The sequence below is a fragment of the Octodon degus genome, unplaced genomic scaffold (assembly GCF_000260255.1).
Source record: "Octodon degus isolate 3935 unplaced genomic scaffold, OctDeg1.0 scaffold00024, whole genome shotgun sequence".
Classification (NCBI taxonomy): Eukaryota; Metazoa; Chordata; class Mammalia; order Rodentia; family Octodontidae; genus Octodon; species Octodon degus.
In genome coordinates, this window is record NW_004524600.1 from 18,015,307 (window position 1) to 18,039,320 (window position 24,014).

A 24,014-nucleotide genomic window follows, 5' to 3' on the forward strand; every position below is an offset into this window, starting at 1 on the left:
CAGGGGACAGAGACAGCATCGAAGAGGAAAGCTCAGTGCAAAACTTACAGAAAAAAAGCAGCTAGCATACGGAAGAGAGAACAGAGAAGAAAAACATAAAAGCTACTATTGTTAATATTCTAAAGGGGTAGGAAAGACACTTAAAAGATGAGCAAGGTATTTTTCTTTATTTAGTATTTTTTAGGGAAGGGTCTAGAGGATCTCACTACTAGATCAGATTTGTAGTGATTCGACTGTTAACTCCCTCCCAAGAGCTGGGATTACAGGTGCACGCCACCATGCCCAGTCTCAGTGCACCCCGGGGGCAGGGCCAGCATGGCAGGCCCAGGGATTGAACCCCAGGCCCCTGAGCCTGCTTGCAGGCACTTTGATCCACTGAGCTATTTGGCTGGCCCTAGAAAGGTATAAAGAGAACAGTATTTTGAAGAGAATCACAGTAACAAAAATAGCAGTGGTTAAGATGCGATTCCAGGGGCAGGGACAGGTACTGGAGGCAAGCCTGCTGATCATTAATTTTCCTGATGGTTGCATGTCGCTTTAAGTATGACAATCTGGCTACTTTAGAGGGCACCTGATGTTCTCAGTGGGAGCTGCTCCCCACAAAGCAACTCGGCTAGCAGGATCCAGAGATGGACAGTAAAATCGTCTACAACTACATTAGCTAAAATCTGAATAGTTACACCAGAAGCCTGGAATTGCTTTTCGGTTAACAAAGCAGAGTTTGCAATTGTCACTGCAAGACAGTTACCTACGAAATATTTCTTTATTGTACTAAAAGCTGTGGATCATAAGGCAATAAGCAGAAACAAAAGATGTAAATTTAAAACAAACCTTTCATTACCTGTAGATCAGGCTCTGCAGTGAAGACACCAAAGAACTCATACCAGGTTAGCATTACAAAGTTCGTCAGAGTTTAGTTATAAAAATCAAACTACAAGGGCCGGCCTGATAGCTTAGCAGATTAAAGTGCCTGCTTAGGCAGACACAGGGACTGGGGTTGGATCCTCAGCATGCCGTGCTGGCCCTGGTCACGCTGAGCCAGCAATTGAGACTAGGTATGGTGGCGTATGCCTATAATCCCAGCACTTGGGAGGCTGAAAACAGGAAAATCACTACGAGTCCGATCTGTGTAATAAGGCTGTAGACTCTGTACATACATAAGAAAAATCAAACTACAAAAATCAACTGTGTTTCTAAATAGCAGAGATCTAACTTTTTTTTAAAATCCTGTATGTATGTATGTATGTATGTATGTATGTATTTGGTCCAGGATCTCACTATGCAGCTCGAACTCATAGTGATCCTCCCGTCTCAGCCTCCCCAGCACTGGAATTACAGGTATGTGGCACCATGCCTAGTATCAGGGCTAGCATAGTATGTGGTACTGGGGAATCAAACCTGGGTCCTTGCATTTGCTAGCAGGCACTTAGATCACAGAGCTGTTTCCCCAGCCCCAGAGATATAATTTAAAATGCCATATGTAGTAGCTGCAAAAAAAGAGTCCTACGGAATGCCCAGCAAAAGGGAACGACACAATCTATAAAACTGGAATCATGGACAGGATGTGTGTATTCAAGGATGTTCATGCTTTGGAATCAGCAGATGTAACAGAGCCAAGCGCTCATGGAAAAGTGACAAAAAACAAACAAACAAACAAACAAACAAACAATAAAACAAGTCCCAGAGGAAAAGCTAGCTGTTAGGAATTCAGGGTCCAGGGAGATAGCTCAGTAGAATACGTGCCTGCCTGGCAAGTGCAAGGGCCTGAGTTTTAGACAAGTTCAGTTTAATGGTACTTAATGCCACTTAGGCTAGCAAGGAGACGCCTAGCATGGAGTTGGTAAAATCCTCTTCTACAGAATGGTGAGTGACCCTGGCACTCTGGGACGCGGAGCTAGAATCCAAGTGTAGACCTTGCCTGGGGCACCTAGAGAGACCTTGTCTCAAAAGAAAGAAAGAAGGCTAGGCATGTAGCTCAGTGTGAAGGCTTTGGGTACTGGGAGAGAGGCAGGGAGACAGACAGGCAGACAGGCAGGCAGAAGGTGAAGGGCACCCTTGGGCTTCAGGGAAGAGGACATCATCCTGAGTTCTGAACACCACTTATCCAGGTGACCGTGAATGTCTCTGAGCTCTCCGAGGGTGGCCCAGGATCTGGACAGAAAGCTCATTCCATGACCAAGTTTGATCACCAGTGTTTCTCTTCCCAAGAATACTTTGGTGAAGTGGGTTCACCCTGGGCGAAGACGACTTTGTTTTCTTTCTGGTGGGTGACAGCTAGACCAGTCCCCCACATACATCGGGGCTGCGAGGACACGCAGTTCTCAGTGCTGCCATCCCAGAGCGAGCTTCCACCTGAGAACTCTCACCCACTCTGTGGTGTGAGCCATCGACAAATGGGAACTGACTTTTGCTTCAAAGCTTGGTGAGATCTGCTAAACCACTCCTGTGCGGTGACAGTACAGACAAGCCCCAAGCAGCTCTAAAGTCTCTGGGTCCCCGCCCACTAGCAGAAGGCTGCTTCTCTGTTCTGTTCTTTCTAGTCTGCACTGAGACAGGAGCTAACTTAGTCGAGCTGGACGCCAGTGGAGAGCAGCAGTAGCCCCAGAGTGCCCCCGGCTGCTGCCCCACCCAGAGTGGGGAGCCCCAGGTGCCACAGTGCAGAGGAGAGGGGACACCTCTTCTGCCTGGGCCCTGGGACGTGTTGCCCTCAGTGCACATCCTGGCTCCCTGGCCTGTAACCACCTGCCCTTCCTCACCCTGCAGACGACGGGCAGGCCTGGCTCTGGGCTCCCAGGCGGCACCACAGCCACTGAGGGGATGGTTATGTCCTGAAGGGCACGTGTTAAATCTAGGATTGGCTGTCAAGTGAAGACAGACTGTCCCTGTTTTAAGACAACTATTTACTGATGGAGATTCTAGGTAGCCTGAGTGGGGTGAGGGGTGACAAAAGGCTTCGGTATTAGGAGCAGATTTCCTGATGGTTTAAAGTCAGGGATGGGGACTGGTCCTTTGTGACAGCTGAAAATATATCCCCCTCCTCCCTCCCTATAAATCCTCCCTGACTGGCCTTTAGACCCTTTTAGGGTCTGCTTCTATAGCTGATGGCGTAATCTCTTTTCCTGGACGCCAAGTGTAGGTCATGAAGGAACCAAAACTCCAATTAACAGCAGGGCCCATTGTCCCAACCGGGCCCCTGTTTAGGGGAAAGAAAAGCTTGGCTCCTTCTCAGGAAGTGTGAGGGTACAGGCTCCCACTGAGAACAGAGGCCAGGGAAGCATCCCAGCCACACTGACAAGGGGAGGCCAGGCTCACAAGCCCCACTGGAAGGAAACTTTTAATCTGTGTCAGCCAGAAAGGATGCGCAAGGCTTGGGCGCTTTGTTTGGCTCTCAGATGACAATGTCACTGAGCAGAACAAAGACAAGCAGAGCTGGGCAAGACACAGTGCTACACCCCTCTAATCCTAGCACATGAGAGGCTGAGGCAGTAGGTTCAGCCTGAGTCGAAGGTCAGCCTAGGCTATATAGTGAGTTCATGGCCACTCTGAACTACAAAGTGAACTCCCATCTTAAAAGAAAAAAAAAAAGAACCCCTATGTCAGCAGGATCTGACTGGGTAATGGGAGGAGAGGATGTATAATTACTTCTTTGTCCTTTCTACACTGCCTAATTTTTTTTTTTCCTTTTGTATTTAGTACAGGGTCTCACTACATAGACTGGACTTGTACTGATTCTCCTGTTTTTAGCCTCCCAAGAGCTGGTATTACAGGTGCGCACCACCATGCCCAGTCTCAAGTGCTGTCTCGGCATGCCCCGAGGGCAAGGCTAGCATGGCAGGTCCAGGGATTGAACCCCTGGCCCCTGCACTTGCTTGCAGGTGTTTTAATCCTCTGAGCTATTTAGCTTGCAAAAAAGTGCACTTTTCTTTCAAGCTGTCAATGGATGGATATCCAGAATTAAAACTGTGTGAGAAAACCCAAACTGCTGGGTTGTGCCTGATATATTGTTCACCCAGAAATAAATCTGAAATATGCAAATATTTAGCAAGGGCCTTTTACAATTATCTTGGTCTCGTTGCTTACCTTCCACCCCCTTTTAAAATTGCTATGCATTTCATTGGGTCCCGTTTTAAAACCAAACAGCACTGAAGAAACAAGGTAACTTTTCTAAGCTCCTGCACTGGCTTCTCAGAACAAGCGGGGAACGACGTTAAGAAATGGGGAGAAGGCTGAAAGCCTGAACGACGTTAAGAAATGGGGAGAAGGCTGAAAGCCTGAACACTGGCAAGCCAGCCGCCTCTGCTTTTCACCTCTCACGTCTTTTGCCCTCCCATTCGAAGCCCTTCGTTGGCTTCACAGGCCCTCACCGTCACACTGAGCTCAAGGGAAGAGGGACGTGCACGCAGAGTGGCCATGCCCGCAGCGCACGTGTGGGCCCTCCCCTGCCCGCGCAGCGCCTCCCGGGCTCCCAGCGCCCCGCAGGCCAGCGTCCTGCTTGCAGTAGCGAGCCAACTCCCCAAGAGCCACACGTGCTGCTCCTTCGCAGGCACTGACAACAGCGTCTCAGGTTGCTCTCTGTGCCTGCCAGCCGCACCACCGCCACCACCATAGCTCCTGAGGCAGACGCAGCCTGGCCTGTTGGCTGCCCCTGACCGTCCCGACTGTCCCGCGTCTGCTGTGAAAACGCAGACCCCTCGCAGGTCCTTGCTGAGGCTGCTCCTCCCCGACTCGCAAACCCATCAGACTTCCTAGTACCCTTCTCAGTTCCTGGTACGATCATTTAGCCCCACTGGGATGAGTTTCAATCCCTTGGGAAACTGATCAAAATAATACGCACTAACAATATACTTCCATGAGAATCAAAATGATACTGTATTTAATACAATGATGCATGGAGCTCATAAAGTCTGCCCTGGCTAATTTGTCTAATATTTTCTCTTGTGGCCTTGTGAGGTACTACAAAGGCCTGTGGGGCTCAGTGGAATTAAGTTCTTCACCCACAAGCGCTGACTGTGAAACTGAGAATCGCGCACCACACTAAGAAAAGGGCCTGAGCCGCAGCATGTGCTCACAAAGCGCAGGCCTCCCGAGCAGCCTCTGTTCCTCCTCACCAGCGAGGCCCTGGGGGCTCCCACAGCACCTCACTGGCAATCTCCTCCCACCCCGACCAGCCACACTGCCTGCAGGAGCAGAGCCTTCAGCAAGCACTCTTCCTGAATTTCTGAAGAAAGCCTATCACCCCCCAACCGCCCCCCCCCCACAGCTGCAAAGTGACTGGTCCCCTCCCTGGGGCAACCCCTCAGTTTCTACAAGGGACAGGCAATCCTGACACATCTGAAGGCCCGCAAGTGAGGCCAATCACAGGGGCAGTTTCCAGGCTTCTGAATGGACCAGGTTGTCAGCAGAAAATGCTCCAGACCTGGAATATTCCTGGAGCTGCGACTGGGGTCCGCAGACACATCACTAGCCACGTCATCAGACTCCCTGAAGTGCAGAGTATACTGATGCTTTCACAAAAGAAAACCAAAAGAAGCCTGTGATGAAATATTCTGCAGTTTGAGGAGAAAAAAGGAGCAAAGTCTACTTATTCTCCACTAGAACCTTCCTGATGTACCCTTCCCCGTTCGCTGTGACTCCAGGCAAATCAAATCCATGGCCAACTAGAAAAGATTTCAAGGGTACCTCCTGGGTGAGAGGACCCATCAGCTGTGAGTGGGTATGGAGCCCTCCTAGCAGGCTGAAGACCAAATCTGTAAGAGGGCTTGCAAGCCTTCAGCAATGCACTTAGAGAAACATCCTCCCCCGAGCACACAAACGTGTACCCGACTGCCTTTTCATGCCTTTGGATGGGTGACCTTTACTTATATCCTTTGTCCTATTGCAACTGAATTAAAACAACTCTCAAATGTTCCCCTGCCTTTTCTGCAAGGAGAGGGGAAAAAAAAAGCATGTGAAATTGCTTACATAAAACATTCAAAACAACACTCAAAGGAAATGGTATTTCTTTTAAACCAACAGAATTAAAATACCATAAACAGGCATGCAAATCTAGGCAGTAACAGAACTTGAAATTATGAATTGAAACAAAGGCAGCAGTGACTGGTCAACACTTTGAACAAAAGCTTGTGATAAGTGATTAGATTTATCAAAGAAGCCAGATTAAAATGCTGGCATCTCAAACTGAATATTCAATTTAGTAATGGCTAAATCTGGTTGTACAGTAGAAAATCTTTTTACAAGGACAGATTCCTAGGCCACATCCTAGGCCAGCACACACTGAGCTGTCTTGGGTGCCCTGAGAATTTAGGTTTCTATCAAGTCCTCAGGATCCAAGTCTGCTACTGGCTTTGTACCGCCAAACCTTGATAAGCATTTTAAAACCAGCTTCTCGGTTCACCAATCAGTGATAAAACTTGGCTTCTTTCCACTCAAACCACTGCAACCAACAGATCCTCCTAGTGGAAAAGATGCCCAGGATTTTCTTTAGTAGAAAGGTAGATCAATTAAGAAATAAAGCCAATTAAAATTCACCTAAGTGATTTCATCACTGGCTGCCTGCTTATCTTAATTTGATCAGAAGGGCCATGCCCCTTTATTCTATATAAAACATCCTTGTAAGTTAAAAATGGAGAAATTAAGACATTTCTAGACAACTAAAGTTTAAAAATAACCTGATACAGCCCAGGAAGAGACTGGGGATCACTTGGTCGGCGTTGAATCTCTTCCTTATTTTGCATGTGTAAACCCTCAGCAAATCATCTGCATGGTCCGCCTCTCACCTTGAAATGCTTACTGCTTATCATGGTGGAAGAAATGGGTGGTCCCCAAAAGCCCATATTAAACTCCCCTCACTGGAGCTTTAAAAAAACACTAATGCAAAAGAATCAAACTCTTCTGGATGGTTCTCTGTGCTTATGCATCTCAGCAGTGGACAATACCAATTTATGTATTTAGAGAGGCGGGGGCAGCCTTGTCCTTCCCAGGAAAGGGGACCCCGAACAGGAAATACACAAACAGTCAGCAGTAGCTTAGCTTCATTGTCAAAATATTCAAATTATCATCATCAGAAAAAAAAGCAAGTCCTTTCTAAATTCAACAATAGCCTTCAGCCTCCAGAGACTCACACAGGAGCTTATTCTTAAGCTGTTCAGTGTGAGCGGCAGTCGTGAAAGAGGAGCGCTCTGGCAGGGAGGAGATCAAGTCCCGCAGCCGTCCCCACCTGCCGGCTCAGCACCAGGCCCCCGTGGTCGCAGCTAACAATGCAGTGGGAAACCCAATGCAGGCCCAGCCCAGGGGAAAATCACATGCAGCGTATGACAATTTAATACAGTGGAAAACAGACAATCAGGACAAATAACACAGCTCGGTTTGACAGGATGCAACTTGTAGGCTGCTGCCCCTGTCTGGCTTTAGATTTCAAAAGCACAGATTTTCACGTGGCAGTTTCTTCCTTTTTCTTTTTAATGTAGTAAGAAATGACCCCATAAAATGAATCCTAGAGATGAAACTTTCTGAGTGCCAGACTGGTCCAAAATATCATGCTTTTCTAGAAAGGACATTAGCACATGATAACCAGTTTTGTTAACCATTTTTAATGAATGTGCAACATTTTTAGGAAGCATTTCTCTGACAACTAAAAGGACAGCTTTGTCAAACCAAGAGCATATAATTTCTACAAGGCCCTTCTGCTGGGACGATGTGTTTACTAGGTGTCTGTCTCTGAGAACAGAATTTAGGAACGTGCTTTTTCTCAGATAATAAATGGGCTTAGCTGCCTGCTGAGCAACTGCTGAAACCCGAATCAAATAAAAAAAATTCTTCCAGTTTTAGCTCATTCACTTCTTGCATCTCCTGGTTTTACTTAAGCAAACTCTCCAGACTGACTTTTTTCTTTAAACTTCTAATGAGTTGAGCGGAAAAGAACGAGGCACCCCTAACCCTGGGAAGTCTGTTTTTGTTTTCAGTGTAGAAATCCCTTAGACTGAAGATTTGCCAGGTTTACTTTTGTCAAGCCTCTCAGATGTTTAACTTTCTTTCTAGAGGCTGGAGTTCCAGATGGAAAGAGACCCACCTGACTTGGCAGATTACCAACAACTAAATGTTAGCACAGCGAGATGGATCAACCACAGTGGATGAGATTCTGTCCTTCCAAGGAGACCCTAAGTAGAACACTCAGGTTCACTCCGGACAATGACATCATGTTAAGGATGCCCCAGGAGGGGCACATTGTTACAGGAGCCCATGAAATTGGAAGTCATTTGTGAGCCTAACACCGGACCCTCTACCTTTTCCCATATGATTGAAGTCACACTCCAAGGTTTCGCCTTATTCCTGAGGTCAGAGGTCTCCCAAAGGCCTTCAATACTGAGCTTTTAATTAATTTATGTTGCAATAAGTTGATGCTTTGCCCTGCAAGCAGTCTACCATTGAGCTACTTTCCCAGCCCTTTTTATTGAGTACATTTTCAGACAGGATCTCACTGAGTCACGCAGGCTGGGCTCCAACTCATCATGACCTTTCTGCCTATTTCCCAGGAAGAGGGGGCTGCCAGCTCACAGCACCATGCCTGGCTCAACCCTGGACTTTCTCTCAAATCCAGTGACTGCATCTCCCTCCCCTGGACTCCTCAGTGTACATTATCTCGTGGCGCTCCTGCTGGCCACGCCTTTTTAGTGGCAGTTTCACACTCCGGGTCTCAAGCTGGTTCCTCCAGGCACTGCCGCTGGGTAGTGACGGCTACCGGTTCCTGGCGCTCTGAGATGATGGCTATGGCTTGGTACTTAACACCCTGGGTAGGTAGCGGGAGCCCTAATGCGCTGAGTAGGTAAGTGGGAGCTCTATTTTACTATGGGAAAACCACGGCTTAGAGGTCGTTCTGATTTGCCTGATTCCACTGTGAGCAAGCAGTTCAGCTGGAATGTGAATCGAGTGTGCGACTGGAAATTCGATCCCGCACTATGACCTCCCATCCACCACGAAGTAAGAAACTCTGGAGCCATAACTCGATTTTTCTCTCAGATTAAGGTGTACAGAGTCTGCAGGTTTACTATCTCCCAGATTTGTTCCCTCCTCCCAGGTCTCATAGTTCCCTACGCTTTGAGTACCATCTGCCTTTATTTTGGCCTGCAATTCAGCACGGCAGGATATTATACTTCACCCCCCCATCCCTTTCTAGCTCATTTAAAACAAGTAGTGGGTCCATTATCCCTTGTACTGTAGTCCAGCCAAAGCTGGAAATAGCCTGAAGAAGTCTGTTACCATCAAAACACAGTGAAGAAATTCTGCTGGGCTTCTAGGAGCAGAGGAGAGATGGATGAAAAGGGTGGGGAACGACACCGTCCTCCCTTCTGTTCCACAGCCTGAGCCTGCAAAGTGAAAGGAAAAGGAGCTCTGCCAGCCCCCAGCACGCGGGCCCTGGCTCGCCTGGCTCTCCGCGACACAGGCAGGATCCAGGAGAGGACTGCTGGGTGCGCCTGCCCAGCTCTTGCTGGAGGCCAGGCGCTACACAGGAGGTCGGGGGCGTCTACTCCTGGTTCTGAGCAGGGAGCCGGAAGGCAGTACCGCTGTGATGTAAGGAGGGTCCAACGCAGGTCTTCACCTTCCAGGAGCTCTGAAAATCCCCAGGTTCTACTTTTCCCAGAGGTGAATTTCTCACGAGATGACTTTTCCCCTTACATTGGCAGAATGGAGGCTGGAGTCCAAATGAAGATGGTTGTGGAGAGTAACCTTGTGCAGTGACAGACTGATCCGCAGTCCCTCAGGAAGGTGCTATAAGTCCTGCTTAGAACCCTGCCTAGCTGGGAGGGAGACTTAGCTACAACTGCTGGGGACTGGAGCCCAGTTTTCATAAAAAGGCCATGAGCAGTCCACAGAGAGGTCCATGAAGGTGCCAGTGCTCTGGGGGCACATGATCTTGGGTCAGACAGAGCCAGAAGGGAGGAAGCCAGAACAGGTGTAGAGCAAGCTCACGGATAATGCCTCTGGTTCATGCACAAATACCTAGAAGTGAGAGGCCTCTATCTGAAGCTCTGGATCACTAAAAACAAACAAAAAAGAAGAAAAGGTGATCTGCTTTGAAGCAGAAAGAGGAGCCAGAGCAGCTGCTTAGATCCAGGGCGCCTCTGGTCCCTAAGCTTCGGTGTCCCTCCCGGCCAGTGTGCAGGGAGGCGAGCAGGACTTGATTTGCGTAAGATGAAAATGATGGTGCCCAGGAAACTGAGGTGCTATGCAGGAGGGGGATAAATCCTTATGGCACCTGGGTTGAGTCCCATTTGCCAAGGAAATTCCACTTCAGTTCTGTAGCCCAATATTCACCCTCTTCAGAAGGGGATTTCTAAAGGCCCGGGTGAAGTCAAAAAAGGATTTTGGACGTGACAAGATAGATCAGCTACAATGCACAAACTAGAACTTCGACTGCAAATGCTGTGGCCAGTAGAACTTCAGACAGGGAAGCACCAGGCAGCAGAGCAGCGGATCTTCCTGCCTGGTGGGGGCGGGGCATGCATTCCCAAGGGCAGTCACCTATGGGAGGCGACATTCCCATCTGTGGTGCTGGGAGCCAGAGGGGAGGGACCTGGAGCAGGGGACCGCCCACTCCGCTGGCAGAGACTGGACTCTTAGCTAGCTTTCTGCAGATACCCAGCAGCCTAGCGAGGAACCCGGAGCCTGGAGCGCTGCTTCTGCTTGCTAGACACTCAGATCCCCACTGCTTCCCGGGCTCTGCGATTCTGAACTGGCTCCCTTCATTCAGTCAAAAATCTGCTACCAGTGTGACTTCTCTAACATGCAAACATGTTCCTGTCACTCGCCGGTTTGGAATTCTTCAGTGGTTCCACTAGTTTCTGGCAATGGCAACCGAGAGACCTATCTAATCAGGACCCCTGAAACTTAATCACAGAGCACTACATGCAGGCTGTGTCACAGAGACTTCAGACAGCAGACACAGATGCTTCTCCGGGATTTATCAATTACACACGCTAAAATGGGCAAAGTCGTGTACAAGTACAAACTCCCTAGGATGAAAGTGACCATGCATATTTAAAACATCTCAATAAACTTAACAGTAATTCCCACAGCAAAAATCAAACCAAGCAAAAAAAGTGCTCGAAAGAATGAATGCTATCACTGGATACCTAAGGTTCCCCATAAAACCATTCACAGAGCTCTGTGAATCAGAGCTTGCAACATTCCTGCAACTTGCCTTGAATAGTTGAGACAAACGAGAACCACTACAGGGAAACAAACAAAAAAGATCACAATCTTAATGTAGTTTAAATTTACATGGTGATCATGTATGTTTTATGAATTGCTTTTAATTACTACTGCTGAAACAAAAAGAAAAATATGATCTTGGTAAATTCCACAAAATGGGTCAGTTAAGTTATTCCCCAAATACAGTATACTTTGTTGTAGCATAAAAACACATACTTTAAATAGTAAGAATTATACCATATTTGCTCATTTTAATAAGTACATGTCATACTTTTCTCTAATAAGATCCCTACTGCCTTCATTTTCACATTTTATTCATTTATTGTTCATGAAGAAGGGAAGTTCTAATAATATTCCCTAGATACTAACTTCTTATCTGCAGTGGTACAGTGATGTGTTCTTCTCTTGCTTCACTTATGATGAGGGATGCCTACCCTACTTCATACTGTATTACACTGTGCTCCTGTGCTTAAAGAGCCCCAGGCAGTATTCTCCTAGATACAACCTAAGACGCAGTGGATAGAAAACTGGCCTTAGGGTTGGATGGCTCTAGATTTTAATGCTGGCTCGGCTACTGGGCACTACTGTGTGATTTCCACCAAGTTGCATAATTTCTTCCCTAAGCCTGAGTCTCCTCTGCCACAAGATGTGGACATCCGTCTTACGGAGCTGATGTAAGGAGATACATTATATGGATACAGGTAGTGGCATAATGACAGGTTCAAAGTCAAAATACACGTACATAGTAGATGTGGCCCATAAGCAAGAAGTAGCAAGAATGATTTTATTTACATAATGGATGAGCTTATACAAGGAAACTTTAATATAGTTACTAAGCGAAATTGATTTCAGGGCCTAAAACATGCAACAGAAAGAGTATATATGAATGATCCACTTCAATCCTCTTTCCTTAATGTGGATCATCATCTTACTGCCTAACATATGCTTTTAAAAGAAATTTGTATTATTACTTATTTGCTTTAACAGCATATGCTGTGTATTGGAAAGATTACTAAATTCTTAAGTAGTGTAATAAGATTTACTGCATGAATGTCATAAAATTACCCTAAAGATGAAGTCATTCATGCAGTTCTGGCTTTTGCTACGTCTTTCCTTCTGAATGTGTGGCTGGGGAAGTAGACCAATTCCAGTTAGAATTATCTGAGATTATGTACATGTGGCAATGTCCAAGATAAATATAAACTTCACATGTTGCAAAGATGTTCCACTAAATGAAAAACCACTATTAATATTAAATGTTAAAAAAAGAATCAACTGGAGTGCAGTACGCACGTGGGCACACCTAATGCCCCCACCTGAGACAGCCGGAAATCAGCCTCAAGACCACAAGAGCAGCCAGAAGTGGACTAACTCGGGAAAATGGGGAGAGGGTCAGATAGGAGATGGGTTACAAGGAAATTTACAAGAACCAATGGAATAAAAAACATTATGGAATCTCAATAAAGAATTGCATACAAATATGTGGAAAGAGGCCAAGAGTTACAGTTAAGCAACAGCACAGAGCTGTAGAACAAAGGAAGGATTGCTGTAGGGTGAGACCGCCTTGGGCAGAGAACTGACACATGCTATGGGGAAGAACCACAGAAATGTTGGATAGGAAATTTAAGGCTGAAGTTAAGGACCATTATCTTAAAATGAGTGGTTAAACCGAATCATTATCTTCATAAGAATGAGGGGAAAACGAGAAATAAAATCTTTTGATAGGTTAACAGGGATCCTGCCACCATAAATTCCTTCAAATAAACTCTAAACTCACCTACTTCACAACTTTAGGAAATCTGGATAGAATACACATGTAGATGGACAATCACCCCACATTATGATTTAGGGAGGATGATTGAGACTCTTGAGCTGTAGATTACGTAGCAGATAAGTGATTCTAAGTGGCGGATAACACCATTTCCTCGCATTTTCTTTTCTTTTCTTTTTTAAGATAAAACAATTTTAAAACGTCTTAAAATAAAAGACGATGTCAATGTCCTAGTAAGCAAGTCATGACATGATACATAAAAATCAGTGGTACAGTACCTATCACTTATAATACAATATGGATAGCGACAGTGTTTTTAGTAAATTCTCTTGGCTTTTTTACAGATAGAGTTTTGTAAATTCCCAACCTTTATCCCTCAATCCTAATTTTCCCTCAAGGCCTAAAGTTCCTCAAATGCAAACTGTCTGGCACTGAGGTTTCCGGAAATGCTGTAACCTTTCTACTATCCAAGAGGCTTTGGCCGGGGCTCCATGGCAGGGACAAAAAGCAAAATTATCACTGACCACAGGGGAAGTGGGCGGGCAGGTGTCGGGCTTTGCAAAACATACTTACCTTCTTATTCGAGATGCAGGTGAGTTTTACAGGTGGCCCACAGCACAGACTACACCAGATGTGAGAGCGAACCTGGGGAAAAGCATAAGAAACAGGTGGAAAAGGCATGCAGACAGGCCACACTGGTGCCTCACACAGAGATACGTACTGAATCAGAACACAAACAAGGTGTCAGCGTGGATGATCCCCATCATGCTCATGCCGCTACATCACTGTGTCATGGGCAACATGCCCTGAAGTCCTGAAAGAATCTATCTATCTATCTATCTATCTATCTATCTATCTATCTATCTATCTATCTATCTATCTATCTATCTTTCTATCTACTGATTGTGCTAAGTTGCCCGGGCTGGTCCTGAACTCATGACCCTCTTACCTCAGCCTCCTCTGTAGCTGGGATTAGTGATGCTTTGCCCTTATATTTGGTTTTAAAGGGTTTTTCACTTGAAAGAGGCAACACAGTCGTTAACAGCCTGGCTATGGCGAAGAAGGCAGAGATTCAAATCCTAGCACTCATGGGATCCACCCGGGAACTGCAGCCAATTTGTTTCATTTCTCTAGCTCGGTTTCCTCCCCCATAACCTGGAGAGACGGTAACGACGCCCGCAGCAGCAGCAGCATGAGCTCCTTGGGCTACTGAGTGAGCTGCCAGGAGTGAAGTGCTTCACGCACGTCCGTGAGCAGGAAGCACTCAGACATCTGCAATTATTTTTCAAGGAACTGAAATATAAATACCTCCCAGCTTGAAGTGGAAATGAGATTACCAGAACCTTTGCACAGAGCGTCCACTAAGCCAGGCAAGGTAATGTCTGAGGGAAGGTGGGACTGCAAATCTGAGGTCAGCTGGGACAGTTTAGTGGGAGCCTTAAAAATGAAACAACAAAACAGGACCGGGGACCCAGCTCAGCAGCAGTGCCGAGAACATGCCTAGAATGCTTGAGACCCTGTCAATGCCTGGTGCAAGGGAAAAAAATAAGAGTGTCAACCAAGAACACGGTGGTGAGCAGGGCTGCGAGTAAGGGGTGCTGGCAGAGGGGCAGGGGACTGCTCAGGAAGAGGGAAAGGACGCTAAGGGTGAGCTATCAAAAGCAGAACTCCCTACCGCAGCAAAACTCCATTTTTTTTTTTTTTCTTCAAAGACAGGACTACCCTGAGGAAGGCCTGGGGCACAGGACTTGACCCTGAGCTCACCCAGGGAATGCCCAACTGACCCAGGGAGAAGTAACAGCCCAGAAATGGGATGGTGACTGGTGACAGAAGGGAAGGCGGTCGTGGGCGGTCAGTATTTTAAAGACTGAAAGAATTTGAGTATACTTTTCTATGAGAAGAATGAAGACAGGAAGCACATCCTAATAACTCAGAGCCACCAAGCCTTGCTTCCACAGAAACAAACTCCTTCCTGACTTGCAGCTTGGCCCAGCTGGGTGATATGTGAGCAGGCAGCAGCCTCCTTCCACAGTGGGTTCATTTAGGCACTGACTAGGAAGGCTTCCCCCTCATAGCAAAACCTTATTAATCGGAAACCTACTCATCTACAGCAGCAGTAACTAAGGCTCCGGACTGAGTTGGTTTTCTCCCCTTTGGGCTGGGGGGTCTTTCCCTGCGAAAAAGTGTTTCACTGAAGGAGACAATAAGCAAGGTTGTACACACTTAGTTACACACAGACTAAGTATTTAACATCCTTGTGAACATACTGAACATCAACTACAAATAATTAGGTAATGAGTTATTACAGAAAATCTCCACACTGTAGTAAGGTTCGACTTCATATACACCTCACATGTAATTTCAATGACCTTATAGTCCAGGATAGCCTCTCTTGCAACTCAGTCTGGTAGGTAAGGAGGATGTCTTGTTGTCAGTGACTACCTGAGTCTTTGGAGTTGGGGGTACTGGGAATTGAATTTTGGACCTTTGCACCGGGCTATAGCTCCAGCCCTTTTAATTTTTACTTTTGATTTTGAGATATGTCTCGCTAAATTGCCCAGGCTGGACTCAAATTGTGATCTTCTCGCCTCAGCTTCCCAAAGTGCTGGAATTACAGGCATATGGCACCCTCTCATGATGACACGCACCTCTTTAGGGCCACTTGATTCAGTGTGGATGGATGGAGAGCAAAGGGGAGAATCTGGCATCCTTCTACTAAAATGTTTGCTCAGGTAGATCAGCAAAGATATGAGGACAAAGATCAAAACCATTTGATCCCCAAACCTGTTTTAAGGGGCTGACTCTTAAATTACTTGAAATTGTTATTTCAAGTGTCTTTGGGCTAAAAAAAAAAAAAAAAAAAAAAAACCTCTTGTATGGAGGCTACGATAGCTGAAGTTATCTGATTCTATAAACATAGCAAGCGCAGTTTCTGGTGGCAGCCACTTCCTTGGCCTGCATGCCGAAAAAGCACAGCAGATAAAGATAAGGCTTTCTACCGCAAGCGCCACTGTCACACGGGAAGGTCCGGCTCTGTTTCCCACTTTTCCTCTGTTCCTCACCCCTCTCTGCTGTGGAAAGATTGAACAGCCAGCTATCAAGCTTCAGAGTTATACATAATGCTTTCTTATCTACAACTGTATATTTTGGGAGATGAGCCTACTCGTGATCAAAGCCATGGTAAGTTTCCTGTTTCAGAAGAAATCTGTAATCTCAGCATCAAGATAATTTGTGAAATCTGCCATATTTGTACAACCCAGACAGATACCCATTTGTCTACAGGATTCCTACCATGACCCACAAATTAGTAAACCTTTATTTCAAATTTCACCCTCACCTTTTTTTTTTTTTTTTAAAGTTTTTAACTCATTTATTGAATACAGGATCTCACTACACTAAGTTCAGATTCATAGTGATCCTCCTGTCTCAGCCTCCCCAGCACTGGGATTATAGGCATGCACCACCACACTTGATTTTAGGGCCAGCATGGCACGCAGTACCAGGGATTGAACTCAGGTCTTTGTGCTTGCCAGGCAGGTGCTTAGACCGCCGAGCTATTGCACCAACCGTCACCCTTACTTTTTAACCAAAATCCAAGTAGATTTCTTTGAAAATAATGGTGTCGATAAAAATTAAAATGAGAGTCAAATATTACCCAGTTTCTGTGCTTTTAGACTTACTCCTATTCTCTACAACTTCTCAAACTGTTATGATTTTAAGTTATTTTCCAAAGAATGTTGAGAACTATTTCCTGCTTAAATAAAGCTCAGACTTAAAAAAGAAATAGATGGTAACTTGAGAATAGCTCAGAAATTGGGTTTGTCTCAGGGCCCTGTGAAATCAGAATCCTCACGCCTTCAGAATGCAAGTTTCCCTTTCCCTTTTCACTGAGAACTAAAGGTGTTTGCTTCCTCTGATAAAGGCTTCATAGTAGTCAAAGAGGTAGTCAACCTGGTTAGGGAACTTGTTAAAGGATGTTTTGTTTCTATTATTCAACATTACATCATACAATTAAATCATAGAAAATGGAAGCTGCATGCATCTCAGCCACTAATTTTAGTTAAATGAAAGCCTACAAAATTCTTAATTAAAAGCTTTTTTACCTTAATGGCCATAGCGAAACATCACCTTGAGGTTTATTTTTAGGAGTGAATAACAGAGCAAAGAGCTGGTCATTGAATACGACAAAGCCATACACGGATAGTGCCTCCTCCCGCAGCCTGGTAGGCTGCCCAATGAACCTGTCAGAGCAAAACCATGTTTACTAATTCTCCATAAAGAAAAGACTCCTAAAAGCTATCGCACCGATCAGGCAACAACAGATCAGCCAGGTTTTTCCTAAAATTTAGAATTCACTGTGGAAGGCTGGCTAAGTAATTACGTTCAGAGGGCTGTTCAGGGAGCCATCAACCCTCACTCATTCAGCACATTCCTGGAGCCAGGGGCCTTCCTAGGCTGGCGATGTCCGAGGGAACCCATCACAGCTGCCCTACTTCCAGCCAGCAGAATACACCTACACAAAGGGTCTTCAGGGCAGTGTGCTAAGTACTATAATTGGGTGTGCACAAAGGCCTGGGGCCAAAGGAAGAAGCCATAAATTCTTCCAGGGTGGGGACAGTGGGCAAGAAGGGATGATTTTCCTTGCCGCAAGCACAAGACTTTTTTTCTTTACTATGTTCTAAAAAGGTAGGTGGTAGCTTTAACTTTTATGAACTACTGTGACTTTAGGTGCTATTTTACTGTTAGCCAGTTCCGTGTACATTCAACGCTGACTTTCAGTTACACAAGTCCAGGAGTATATATACGTCTTTAAAAATAACTGTATTATAATATTCTCCATGAAACATACACACAGTGCAGGATGGCACGGAGTATCAGCATGAATGAAACTTAGATCCCAAGTTTGAAGATGTATATAGCCTAAGTGAATAAAAGACACATGAGAGAATTCATATATAATACTACTACTTTAAATGTCACTTTTTTCTTCTGAAGGCAAAAATAAAAGTGTCACCTTATTATACTGTGCTATTTGCCTTTCTCTACATCTGTGTTTTTAAAAAAGAGGGTGTTGAATCAACTTGTACTTAAGATCATTTACTATGCACACCATATTCCTCTGTATAACACAGCTGTGACAAAACCTCCATTGTTCATTACACACCAGCCCCAAACTCGAGTCCTTCTAATGTGAGCATGAGAAACTCCCGTCTCCTTTGGGGTGAATTTCCAAATTCCTCTGTGTTAAATTGAGGTCTAATTTTCCTTGTGCCTGGTTTTCACAAGCAGCCCCATTCCGCCCCATGTGCTCCTTTTCAGCTGTCAATAAACAGAAGCGGTGAATTCCCCACGGCTGCACAAAGCTAGTTAGGCAGAGCCATTCAGTCCTTCAGGAAAACAGGGCATTGATTTCAGCGAGTTCCCAGGGAGCAGCCGCGACAAAGAGATCAAAGGCCCACCTCTCTCTCCCTCCAGTGCTTTCATTAGACCCAGCCCAGACAAACAGCGACAGGTCTCCTTGAGACTAGGAGAGGGCCCGGCAGACCACCTCATGGTTCAATTCAAATTCATCCATTTCCTACATTCCGGTGACAGTCCAGAATGCTAACCATGACAAACCGGCACAATCACAGGGCATAATATACTGCTCGCTAGTTCATCCAAGGTCAGAGGAGGAAAACAAGCTCAGAGGGAAGTCCGCCGCTCCTGGGCCTGCTGCGCCCCGTGGCCCCCCGACATCCATACATAAACGTCTCCCTCGGCCTCTCCCTCTCTGCCTCTGTCCTGCGAGCCTAGCAGCGACCGACTCACTTAACAAACTGCAGTTTCTTTCATGTCACCAAGCCCAAACCGTCAGGGAACTTTATTCCCAGTCTAACACTTGTCCCCGTCCTGGGGTCTGGCTGTGTGGGCAGCTTTTTGCAGTTCGCGCCTGTATGTTAAAGCTGCTGCACCCAGGGCGCTACTGTCTTGTGAAGAGCCCAGGGGCGATGGCCAGGAAAGGCCAGGATGCTGCAGGAGTGGGTGTGCATAAATTCTGTTTGCACAACAAAAATGTGGACAGAGATGAATGAGATGTGAGTTTTTTACTGACCTAGGGATTCACCCAAGCTCCCGAGTGACTGTGTATGTGAGAATGAGTTGCGTGTGTACTCAGGGGGAGGGTGAGCGGGAGGGAATCGGAAGGAAATCCAGTCGTCCCCACCGGTTAGCTACGCAGCACAGATGGAATGAAAAGATTTCTGAACTCGCCATTGAATTCAGAACTGCTTCTTTGACACAACCTTCACTAGAGCCTATAAGGAAATGTGTTTGTTGTATTCGTTCCATTTCTGCCACTCCTTCTGAGCAAATGTGGGAACGGATGGGTTAAGTTACAAATTCCTAAAGTGAAAAGAAAATAAACAATATTGGAATGAAAGGTATGGAGCCCTCATTCCTTGATGCAGAGTACAACCTTCCTGCAGGCCTACGAAGACGCTGGCAGTTGCGAGGACCCTGGGGACCACACAAGGCCTCCAGAGGCCACCGTCCTCCTCCGTCCCTCTTTGCCTGCCAAGGTGCTGCTTTGCAGAGAGTGCTGAACAGCCAGCCTTCAAGTGGGGACAGGAAAGACAGTTAGAAAACACAGAACTCTCAAGTGGACAGGAAAGACAGCCTGGGACCTTGGGTGTCACTCACGAGCTTGGGTGAATCCCGAGATCAGTAAAAAAGCTCAGATCTCATTCATCTCTGTTCACAAGGCTGTGCTGCGGCCACTAAATTAGAAAGCTTAGAGCTAGCTCCCGCAGTGACGCACTTGGGGCTTTGGGGGCACATTTAGCCTCTGTCTTCTTCCAAAATGCAGACCTGAATACACAACAGGAATTCCTTTACAAGGCACCGTGAAATGAGCATTCCTGCAGAGCCACCCAGCTCCCTGAGGAAGGCTCGGCTCACGCAGGGAACCTCCCATGGTCACAGGCCACCTGCTCCATAGAGGGTCTCTGGACACTCACTACGGCCCTGTAAGGCTAATTATTTTTAAAAGCACTCCCAACACTTACTACTTTAAAGAAAGGGTTGTGTTGAGCCACTGATCACAAATACCCATCAATCCATTTCCGTATTATTCAGAAGCATTTGGGAATCGCCTCAATTCGCTCTTTTCCGCAATCCCCAAGATGGGTGGTTTTTAGTCTATTTTTGAATGAGGAGAAAATAGGCTCAAGACAGGTAAATGGATTTGCCAAAACACCACCTTACCTGGCAGAGTTAAAATTTCAAACTGAAATACTTTATCTGTAATGTGCATGCTGCTTCCAGTGTAGCTACTACTGTGTACTGTGATTGCAGCTGATTCACTAGCTCTCTTGCTGAACTGATCATCATCATCCACTTTGTCTTTTCAGTGCTAGGAATTGAACCCACAGTCCTCTGCGTGTTAGAGGAGTGTGCTTCCACTGAGCTGCACCCCCACCCCTTCTTGCTTGGGAGACACAGTCCCACGACGTGGCCCAGGCTGACCTCTAACTTGCAACCTTCCTGCCACAGTCTCCCGAGGGCTGGGATGACAGGCCTCTGCCACTCGACCTGCCTGTCACGGTCAATTTTTCAATCCAACCCACTATCTCACTTTCATTCAGCGAGGAAGTGTCTAAGGGCCTTGAGTCAGAGCCACGTGGAAATTTTACTGTCACCTTTTAGTAATTTAAAATGAGACAATCAGCTGTATATTCATAGCTCAGGTTCCCCATCCGCAAGCCAGGATAGCAGCGCTTTCACAGGGATTGTAGAGGATTGGAGAGACAGCGGGAGGCACCGCATCCCTGTTGGCATATGATAAACGTGCACTAATGGTAGTGACCATCATCAATACTGAAAATTAAATCAATGCAAAATGTTCTTCCATTCCAGTAAAAAAAAAAAAAAATCTTCCTTTTCAATAAAACTGGCAAATCGTAAAATATAACTTTCAGTCTCTAGGTCATGCTTAACCCACCCTGCCCATCACTAGGTTTAGCACTTGAAGCTGGGATTTTATTAAGATCAAATAATGAACCAGGATCAAACTGTTATAAAAGATAAAAAAGCTACTTGCCAAAACAGAAACACTAATTAAAATGTCTTTTTAAAAAGCTAATTGAGGCAAACCCTTTGCTATAGAACAACAATGTGGGTTTTTTTTGTTTTGTTTTGTTTTGTTTTTTTCTGTACAGTTCAGCTTTAGTTCCTTGTCATTTAGCCATGTCAAGAGGACAGGAGGATATCTCAGGCTTAGGCCTGCAGGGAAAAATACACCCAGGGTGTCCATCACACGTAGATGATGCTTCGGTCTTCGAAAAGAAGGAACACTTGTGTTACTTCATCCGATCCTCACATTACTAAGAGACCACAGACTTGCTGTCCAGCACAAGAAAAGCCGTGGCGGCCGGCAAGCTTCACATTTCATTCCTTTTCTATGACACACCATGGAGGGAGGGTGGCATGTACATGTGAGAGTACAGGGTGTACAATGGGCTGGGAGAAGACTGAGACTGACACGACACCACACCTGGGAACGCAGCAGGTGCTCCCGGGAGGAGGGCCCATGCATCGCCAACCTCTGGCTAGCACGACATACTTCGGGAATAGTCCCATTGTCTCTCAGCTTAAAATTTTTCTGTGAATTCCAAACTTGTCATTCAGTGATTTGGTTCTTTACTACCACTATGTATTTGCAAACTTGAGTGCATCTTTAAAAATCCACCTAAGGCATTGATAGTTAAGAAGCAGAGTGGGGCTAGGGAGATAACTCGGTGGTCTAAGTGTCTGCCTGGCAAGCATAAGAACCCGAGTTCGAATCCCAGTACTGGGCATACTGTGCCAGTCCTGAAACCAGGTGTGGTGGTGCATGCCTGTAGTGCCAGCACTGGGGAGGCTGAGACAGGAGAATCGCTATGAGTCTGAGCTATGTAGTGAGACCCTGAACCAAATAAATAAGCAGCAGGGAGTTAAGGGCACTGTTATGTGGCTAGCCATCACCCAGTGCCTTCTTCTCTGCAGTTCTGAGATTTATTTACCATTCACTCCTCGAGTACATTATCTGGCCTACAGTACTATGTGGTGCACCACATATCATTCTAAGTATCCATGTTAATCTATAGACTATAAATATTGATAAATATTTTTTCTTCACTGTTATCTACCTCAGAAATTAACAGTTGTGAAGAACCCTAAAGCTTATCTTAAGAGCCAGGAGTGGTGGCACATCCCATCAATCCCAGCTCTGGGGGAGGCTGCGCAGGAGACCAAAAGTTTGAGCACAGCCCGGGTAATTTAGTAATTAGGGAGACTGTGTTGCTGAGAAGGAAAGAAAAAAGAAAAGACGGGGGATGCAGCTCAGCACAAAAGCTTGGGTCCAGTCCCCAGTACCAAAAAAGTTACATGTTCATAAACGTGAAAGAACGGATCTTACCAAAGAAATGCGCCTGCAGCTGGGGAAGTCCACCAGCTTCCAGAGACCAAACACCTTTGGTCCCACTCCTCATCAGACCTCTCTAGCAACAGCTAATGAATATTTTTTGGAAGAAAGACATTCAGACACGACATCGGTGACAGTCCCTTGCAAAGAGTCATTAAAGTCGTTGTTTTCTAGTAATTTTTATTTAGTTCCAGATGTTTCTAATTTCCCTTTTGATTTAAAAAATACTCTTCAGAGCAAAATACTTTTACAAAATACTTTTCAGGCTCATGGCAACGCTGGGCTGCAGCACTGAGGTTTTCCATTTATTCCTGACCTCACTCATCTCTATCTCCTGGCATTATTAATGCCCACCACCAGGTCCGTACACTTGGTACGAATGATGAAGTCCCACTAACACGTCATTGTCACTGAGAGTCCACAGTTTACGTTATGACACACTCTTGACACATTCTGTGAGTGCGGAGAAAATTATGAAAGGAAGCCATCACTGTATCAGATGAAGAAGTGTTGCTACCCTAACAATCCTAGGGTCGGTGTATCATGCATACCAAACCCTGAGGTTTCACTCTCCACCATTCTGACTTTTTAGAGTGTTAGTCTTACAACCACAACACAACACCAGGTAGCCTTTTCAGACTGCCTTCTTTCATTTATTAACAGGTTCCTGCTGGCTTGAACCATCAGTGGTACATGCATGACAGTCCCACTGGGCGGTGCAAGCTGCCCAGCAGGGAGACCTGTGAATTTATGTCCCTGTTAATATACACTTAAGGTGCTTCTAGTTATTTACACAGCTTGAGAGTTCATGTTGGTGCTAGTTCATTTCTTTTTTGTCCCGTGGGTTCTTTGGTGTTTTTGCTTTTTGTCCCATGGGTTGGTAGCTTCTCAAAGATACCTTATTACTGTAATTTGATTTCTTAAGTACATATAGGACTACTGAGGCTATTTCTCCTTCAGCGAGTTTTGGTAGTATATATGTGGATTTCAAGGAACTAGTCCATTTTTGCCTAATGTATCAAATTTGTTGGCAGTATTTATAGTATTGCTTTATCAATCTTATAATCAGTGATGTTAACTACTCTCCCATTCCTGATATTGATAAATTGTGTACTTTTCTTTGGTTATCTGGTTAGAGGTTTATAATTTTATGATACTGGTCCTCTCAAGGAACTGTCTTCTCATTTTACTGATTTTTTTTTCTACTACACTCCCATTTAAATTTTGACTTCTCTAATTTCTATCACTTTCTTCTGCTTGTTTTAGGTTTAATTTGTTCTCCTTTTGCTAATTTCCCAAGGTGGAAACAGATTGGTTTTACTTCTTATCTACAATATGTATTAAATGCATATTTTTGTCCCCCCCTTAAATACATATTTTGATTAATTGGCTTTTCATGTTCAATTAATTTAAGATATTTTCAAAACTTCCCTTGGACTTCTTCTTTGACCCTAGGTTATTTAGTAACGTGATCATTTCCAAGCACTTGAGAATTTTTTTAGCGTTTTCTTTTATTGATATCTAGTTTCATTCTGATTGTACTCTGAGAATATATTTTGAATGATTTATGTTCATTTAAATTCATTTAGCTCT